The sequence below is a fragment of the Cervus canadensis genome, chromosome 15 (genome assembly GCF_019320065.1).
Source record: "Cervus canadensis isolate Bull #8, Minnesota chromosome 15, ASM1932006v1, whole genome shotgun sequence".
Lineage (NCBI taxonomy): Eukaryota > Metazoa > Chordata > Mammalia > Artiodactyla > Cervidae > Cervus > Cervus canadensis.
In genome coordinates, this window is record NC_057400.1 from 61,010,877 (window position 1) to 61,019,332 (window position 8,456).

An 8,456-nucleotide genomic window follows, 5' to 3' on the forward strand; every position below is an offset into this window, starting at 1 on the left:
GGGACTGAACCCAGGTCTCCCACATTGCAGGTGGATTCTTTATCATCTGAGCCACCAGGGACGCCCAAGAATACTGGAGTGCGTAGCCTATCCCTTCTCCAGCAGATCTTCACAACCCAGGGGGAGCCATAAGCATACTGAATTGTTTAGTTGTAGCAATAGTCCAGTGTAACCGGTGAAACAACCCAAACAGTGCCAACAGCTACGTCAGCTGAGGGGACTCCAGGGGCAGAGTGGGAGATGCTCCTGGGTGGAATCAGGCTCTGGGGGTGGATCTGGGGCAGTTTCCAGACAGATGCTTCATGTTCTACTGGTGCAGCCACTCTCCATAAGCCATGTAACATTGGTTCCCCGGGATGCCTGGTAGGGCTCGGAGGTGACAGCTGCAAATCCAGGAGTCGGCACTGAGATTGGCTCCAGCAGCAGGAATGACCCTCAGGTCCTCGACATGTCACAGCCAGAAGGTGGGAAGGGTTACTTTTCAGAGTTCATACTTGGTGGCATTGGCTTTCCACATAATAACACTCATGTTTTTTAAGCTAACACCAGTTATTTTATTTTTTGACTATGGTACACAGCTTGTAGGATCTTAGTTCCCCAACTAGAGACTGAACCTGTGCCCCTGCAATGGAAGTTTGGAATCCTACCCACGGGACTGCCAGGGAATTCCTAACACTTAATTCTGATGCCTTAGTTTGACTTTGCACATAACTCTTGGCTGATGGCTAACAGGAATCAGCGTAGGGTGGCTGTTCTGCTTGCTGTTTAGTTTACATACCAAAAATTCTGCAATGGGCAGAATTTCAGATTGCATTACTTTTCTTTCCAGCACCATCAGCAAGGTCTCCTGAATCATTCCATTCTAATTTGCATCATTTTGCCTCTTTTCCTACATTTATCGAAAATGTTTTTATCATACCTACTTTGCACTTCTTCAGGGTTTAACACTCCAGTGTAAGCAATCCCAAAAGTATTAATTTCACCCCTACTGGTCTTACGTTGGCTTTCCTGACGGGCTCATTTGTCTTCTGTTACCTTCTCATGCCTACCTTTTTCCCCCCGCTAGATTAAACTTCTTGTCAAATACACTAGGCTTCAAAATAAGTATTTCAGAAATTGTGTGTGAGGATAGTGAAGGGCAGAAGTTCCATAATGACAAGATATAAAAACTCCTAGATCACCAACTCTCATCAAAAAACAGGGAAGAATATAAAGAAAAGGGCTCTGAAATCAGATAGAAACTCATTTATACAAAATCCACTCTTGGAAGATTTCATATAGAGTTAAATGCTAAGTTGACTGTCATTCTTCACATTACATAGTTAAAGATGTCAGTCCTTAAGAAACTTATTTTGCAGCCTAATGATCTCCTTCCTGAATTCCAAACTTATTTCAATACCTCTATTTTCTAAAAGCCTAATTAATGAATATAATCATTTAAGAAAAATATGACTTTTATTGCATTTGCAACTACCAGTTATGTTTATTGCTTTATATTCCCTAAGGAAAAGGTAAGAATTTTCTTAAGACAAGCATCGCAATTACTCTATCCTTACAGTTTTTTCTCTTCACAGCTCTTTGGAATTGTCTCTCATGCTGTATATACCACACACAAATATGGATTTTTTAGGATCCTAAACCCTCAGATTGTGTTTAATTATAGTTAACCTTAGAACTTTCAGTTATACTTGGAAGAAAGTAGAGAGCCAGATTAGCCAATACTTCTCTTCACTGCTTTTTTTGCAAAAATGTGTTTCTAACTCTAGAAAAACATCTCCTAATGAAACCTCCTAAAGTCAAGGTCTTAAGCCACAGGCAAACACAATGTTGGCCACATTTCACGTGAGCTTTCAAAGGCTGGTCTGTTCATTGATTGGAATGATTCAGTAGTGGTCATGTAATTGTTTCCCACAGGCCACTAAGAAATGTAAACGAACTCCGATAACAAAGTTAAAGTCTGATTTATGAAGATGGTATACATGTTTCACATACCTAATTCATTCCTGGGCACTCGAGTGGGATTAAGTAACGCAGAATCATGTCTAACTCCGTAATCCTGCTCTTACATCACCTTCAAAGAGATGTCAGCATTGCCATATTCACATATATAAAGCCCTAGCCATGATATTAATAAATGCCTTCCTAGATTTTCCTAACACAACTTGTGATTATTGCAACCTCCTGGCAATATTTCTGCCCCACCTCCAATATCTATTTATTAGTTCACCTTTTCTGTTTTATTTTCCCAGCTCCCTACAATCCAACCCATCAGCTATGATTTCAAAATCTGATATGTATCCTAAATCTTTCCACCTCCCTCCATAACCACTACAATCACCACTCGAATCTAAACCACCGTCTCTCACCTGGAATATTGCCACAGTCTCCTTTCTTTAATCATGCTGCCAACCTTGTATCAATTCTTATAGTCTGAGAAATCTTTTACAAACATAAATCTGATCGTGTCGTTTGCCTGCCCAGAACACTCCAGTGGTTTTCCGTATCACTTTGACATAAACCAGACTCCCTCCTGTGACCCCCATGACCCCCCAGGGTTTGCCCCTGGTACTTTCTCCAAATTTGCCTCCTCCCTCTCTCTCCTTTCTCCATTCTACTCCCTCCACACTTCCTCCAAGTGGTTAGGCAATTTCCAGCTTCAGAATTTTCAAATGGCCTTCAACCCAGCAGGACTACTACCCTCCCATCAAGCATGGCAGTCTCCTTATCCTAGTGGAATCAACCAAAATGTCTGTTCTTCAGAGAAACCTTCCCTGACCACCAGGCATGAATTCAGATGTTGCAAACTCTGAAGCTTATGTAATTTGGGAGAAGTTTTTCTAAAGAAAAATTGTAAATCTTAAATTTGTAACTCTTATTAAAAAACACACAATCATGGGGCTCCATGGCTGGAACAAGTGAAGGACTCTAAAGCTTAGGATCATTACCTTCGCCGTGATTCTTACTCCATGACTCCCCTTGTTAAGCAGGTCCTCTCCACCTACCCTCACCTCCAGCCCACGGCCTCTATTAGCGAATCCTCTTTACCCTTCTTGCCACTTCTCACAATTTGTCAGCTGTCTTGTCTGTCTCCAACATCAGACTGTGCATTCCAGCAGGGTGGGTACCTTGCAAAAACTCCCACCACCAAACGTCGCATCAATGTGCCATTGAATAAGTGGGTGACGAAATGTCCTTTAACAATTAACAATGCTAGCTAAATGTAAAGAACTAATTTAACTCTGTACCTGATCAAAGCAGGCTTGTTTTCTGTCCCTCTCTCCCATAATAAGAAGAACCTTACAATATGTCATGATTCCTGGTATGGAGGAAGCAATTGCTACGTCCTCTCTATCTACTTCACGCCTCAATAATTTTTTTTTAATGGTTTAATATTCTTTTTTTTTAATTTATTTTTTAATTGAAGGATAATTGTTTTACAGAATTTTGTTGTTTTCTGTCAAACCTCAACATGAATCAGCCATAGGTATATATATATCCCCTCCTTTTGAACCTCCCTCCCATCTTCTACCCCATCCCACCCCTCTAGATTGCTACAGAGCCTGTCTGAGTTTCCTGAGCCATACAGCAAATTCCCATTGGCTATCTATTTTACATATGGTAATGTAAGTTTCCATGTTACTCTTTCCATACATCTCACCCTCTCCTCCCCTCTCCCCATGTCCATAAGTCTATTCGCTATGTCTGTTTCTCCCTTGCTGCCCTGTAAATAAATTCTTTGGTACCATTTTTCTAGATTATCCGTATATATGCATTAGAATACGATATTTAGCTTTCTCACTTCACTCTGTATAATAGGTTCTCATCAGAACTGACTCAAATGTGTTCCTTTTTATGGCTGAGTAATATTCCACTGTGTATATGTACCACAACTTTATCCATTCATCTGTTAATGGACATCTAGGTTGCTTCCATGTTCTAGGCATTATAAATAGTGCTGTAATGAACAATGGGATACATGTGCCTTTTTCAACCCTGGTTTCTGCAGATATATGCCTAGGAGTAGTAATGCTGATCATACGGTGGTTTTATTCCTAGTTTTTTAAGGCATTTCCATCTTAAAAAACTGTCTTCCATAATGACTGTGTCAATTTACATTCCTGCCAACAGTGCAAGAGCATTCCCTTTTCTCCACATCCTCTCCAGCATTTATTGTTTGTAGACTTTTTGATGATGGCCATTCTGACCGGTCTAAGGTGATATCTCATTGTAGTTTTGATTTGCATTTCTCTAATAATGAGGGATGTTGAGCATCTTTTCATGTGTTTGTTAGCCATCTGTATGTCTTCTTTGGAGAAATGTCTGTTTAGGTCTTTTTCCCACTTTTTAATTGAGTGTTTTTCTGGCGTTGAGTTGTATGAGTTGCTTATATATTTTGGAAAATAATTTTTTGTCAGTTGTTTCATTTGCTATTATTTTCTCCCATACTGAGGGTTTTCTTTTAACCTTGCTTCTAGTTTCCTTTGCTGTGCAAAAGCTTTTAAGTTTAATCAGTTCCCACTTGTTTACTTTTGTTTTTATTTCTGTTACCCTAGGAAATGGGTCATAGAGGATCTTGCTTTGATTTATGTCATCGAGTGTTCCGCCTGTTTTCCTCTAAGAGTTTTATAGTTTCTGGTCTTACATTTAAGTCTTTAATCCATTTTGAGTTTATTTTTTGTGTACAGTGTTAGAAAGTGTTCTAATTTCGTTCTTTTACAGTCCAGTTTTCCCCAGAACCATTTATTGAAGAGTTTCTCTTTGCCCCATTGTATATTCTTGCCTCCTTTGTCAAAAATAAGGTACCCATAGGTGCATGCATTTATTTCTGGACTTTCTATCTTGTTCCACTGGTCTATATTTCTGTTTTTGTGCTAGTACCGTACTGTCTTGATGACTGTAGCTTTGTAGTATAATCTGAAGTCAGGAAGGTTGTTTCCTCCAGCTCCATTCTTCTTTCTCTTCTGCTTTGGCTATTCAGGGTATTTTGTGTTTCCATATAAATTGTGAAATTTTTTGTTCTAGTTCTGTGAAAAATGCCATTGGTAATTTGATAGGGATTGTAGTGAATCTGTAGATTGCATTTGGTAGTATAGTCATTCTCACAATATTGATTCTTCTTACTAAGGAACATGGAATATCTCTCCATCTCTTTATGTTGTCTTTGATTTCTTTCGTTAGTGTCATAATTTTCTGTGTACAGTTCTTTTTGTCTCCTTAGTTAAGTTTATTCCTAGATATTTAATTCTTTTTCTTGCAATGGTGAGTGGAATTGATTCATTAATTTCTCTGATATTTTATTGTTAGTATATAGAAATGCAAATGATTGATTCAAGTTTATTGATTTTGTATCCCGCAACTTTGCTAAATTCATGGATTAGCTCTAGTAGTTTTCTGATACTACCTTTAAGGTTTTCTATGTACAGGGTCATGTCATCTGCAACCAGTGAGAGCTTTATTTCTTTTCCAATCTGGATTCCTTTTATTTCTTTTTCTTCTCTGATTCCTGTAGCTAGGACTTCCAGAACTATGTTCAATAATAGTGGTGAAAGTGGGCACCCTTGTCTTGTTCCTGATCTTAATCTTTCAGTTTTTCATCGTTGAGAATAATGTTTGCTGTAGGCTTACCATATATGGCCTTTACTATGTTGTGGTAGGTTCCTTCTGTGCCCATTTTTTGAAGAGTTTTAATCATAAATGGCTGCTAAATTTTGCCAAAGACTTTTTCTGCATTTATTGAGATGATCATATGGTTTTTATCTTTCAATTTGTTAATATGGTGTATCACATTGATTGATTTTCATATACTGAAGAATCCCTGCATTCCTAGAATAAACCCAACTTGATCATGGTGTATGAGGTTTTTGATGTGTTGCTGAATTCTGTTTGCTAAAATTTTGTTGAGGAGTTCTGCATCTATGTTCATCAGTGACACTGGCCTGTAGTTTTCTTTTTTGTGTCGTCTTTGTCTGGTTTTGGTATCAGGGTGACGGTGGCCTTGTAGAATGAGTTTGGAAGTGGTCCTTTCTCTGCAATTTTTTGAAAGAGTTTTAGAAGGATGGACATTAGCTCTTCTCTAAATGTTTGATAGAATTCTCCTGTGAAGCCATCTGGTCCTGGGATTTTGTTTTCTGGGAGACTTTTTTTTATCACAGCTTCAATTTCAATGCTTGTAATTGGGTTGTTCATAATTTCTAATTCTTCCTGGATCAGTCTTGGAAGATTGAACTTTTCTAAGAATCTGTCCATTTCTTCCAGGTTATCAATTTTATCACCATATAGTTGTTCATAATAGTCTCTTATAATTCTTTGTATTTCTGCATTGTCTGTTGTAAAATTTCTGTTTTCACTTCCAATTTTGTTGACTTGATTCTTCCCTCTTTTTTCCTTGGTGAGTCTGGCTAAAGGCTTGTCAATTTTGTTTATCTTCTCAAAGAACCAGCTTTTAGATTTATTAATCTTTACTATTGTTTCTTTCATTTTTCTCCCGTTTATTTCTGCTTGGATTTTTATGATTTCTTTCCTTCTCCTAATCTGGGGGTTTTTTGTTCTTCTTTTCTCAGTTGTTTTAGGTATAAAGTTAGGTTGTCTATTCAATGTTTCTCTTGTTTCTTGAGGTAGGATTGTATTGCTATAAACTTCCCTCTTAAAACTGCTTTTGCTGCATCCCATAGGTTTTGAGTTGGCATTTTTTCATTGTCATTTGTTTCTAGAGATTTTTTTATTTCCCTTTTGATTTCTTTAGTCACCTGTTGGTTATTCAGAAATGTGTTGTTTAATCTCCATGTGTTTGTGTTTCTTACAGGTTTTTTTTTTTTCTTGTAATTGATATCTAGTCTCATAGCACTGTGGTCAGAGAAGATGCTTTATATGATTTCAATTTTCTTAAATTTACTGAGGTTTGATTTGTGACCCAAGATGGGGTCTATCCTGGAGAATATACCATGTACACTTGAGAAGAAAGTGTATTCTTCTGCATTTGGATGGAATGTCTTGAAGATATGAATGAAATCCATCTCATCTAATGTATCATTTAACATGTGTTTCCTTATGAACTTTCTGTTTTGATGATCTGTCCATTGGTGTGAGTGGGGCGGTAAAGTTTCCTACTACTATTGTGTTACTGTCAATTTCTCCTTTTATGTCTGTTAGGGTTTGTCTTATATATTGAGGTGCTCCTATGTTGGGTGCATAGATATTTACAATTGTTATGTCTTCCTCTTGGATTGATCCCTTGATCATTATGTAGTGTCCTTCCTTATCTCTTGTAATATTCTTTAAATATATGGAATGCTTCATGAATTTGCATGTCATCCTTGCACAGGGGCCATGCCAATCTTCTCTGTATTGTTCAAATTTTAGTATATATGCTGCCAATCCAAGCACAAGCCTGAGGAATTTTTAAGGCCACCTAATTTCTGGAGATAAAAAATCAATTGTCCAAGAGGGTGGGCCTGTTTACATGGATCAGAATCACCATCCTCTGTGTTTTAGGGGGAGGATCTGCATCAACATGGCTGTGGTGATGCTAGTCAGGGGCCAGGGCTGCATCCTCTGTGGAGCCCTCAGCTCTCAGCAGGCTCAGGCCTCTCCTCTCTGGACATTTTGTGCACCCATTGCCTCATTATGTTCCCATTTTTGTTTGCAAGCCTGTCCATATCACTGGAAGAATCATGAAATGACTTCCAGCATACTCTTTTTGAATAGGAGAAATGATAAACCACTTTTTAAAAATGGTTTAAGTTTGGTTTTATCTGGACTAGACAAGGATGATGGCTCTCAAGTTTAGAATGATACAAAAATCTTGTCTGCCTTTTATTGAAAATTCTTCAAAAAAGCATAAGTTACACAAATCCAGAAATGAACTTGAGGTTCTTCTGTATTTATATGAACAAACTGTATTTCACTTGTCAAGTGGCTCAGGATCTTTGCTATTCATTTATTTGTGGCAGATTAAACAGTCACCAGAGTATATATTCTATGGTTAAATTAACCTGACCTAGGTTAATTATGGTAGCAATTGAACCTCCATCAGATACCTTGCAGATTGGACCTTGGTGTGACCGTATTCCACTGTAAGCTACGGCTTACCAAACACAAACTTCTAACTGGGAGCAGTTTCAGAATCAATTTAAATTCAAATAAAAAGGCACTCCAGTGACAGGCACATTAAGATGTTTAAATTATGGGGCATGTGGGATTCATCAAGCAAGGGAAGCTGTTGTAAATCAAGCTTATGGTGAATGGGTTAAACACACAAGGGGGTTTTAATGCATGAGCAACACTTCCTAGTATCTTTTTCTAGTTTGAGCAACTTAAATGGAAATATTAAGGAAATAGCAAGGAGTAAGTAAGGTTTTACCAACTACCAACCACCATATTTATAGTTTTTCACTATTACTGTCACGCCAGCTTTAAAAATAAGTAATAATTAGCCCTAGGAACACATTTCAATACAT

General features: G+C 37.9%; 1 non-coding gene across 1 annotated transcript; it reads right to left on the reverse strand.

Annotated features, from left to right (window-relative positions):
- Positions 1-7,276: 7,276 nt before the first annotated feature.
- LOC122454051 lies at positions 7,277-7,383 on the reverse strand. The gene has a single exon (XR_006273272.1). It is a non-coding gene; the product is annotated as a U6 spliceosomal RNA (small nuclear RNA).
- Between the last annotated feature and the right edge of the window lie 1,073 nt (positions 7,384-8,456).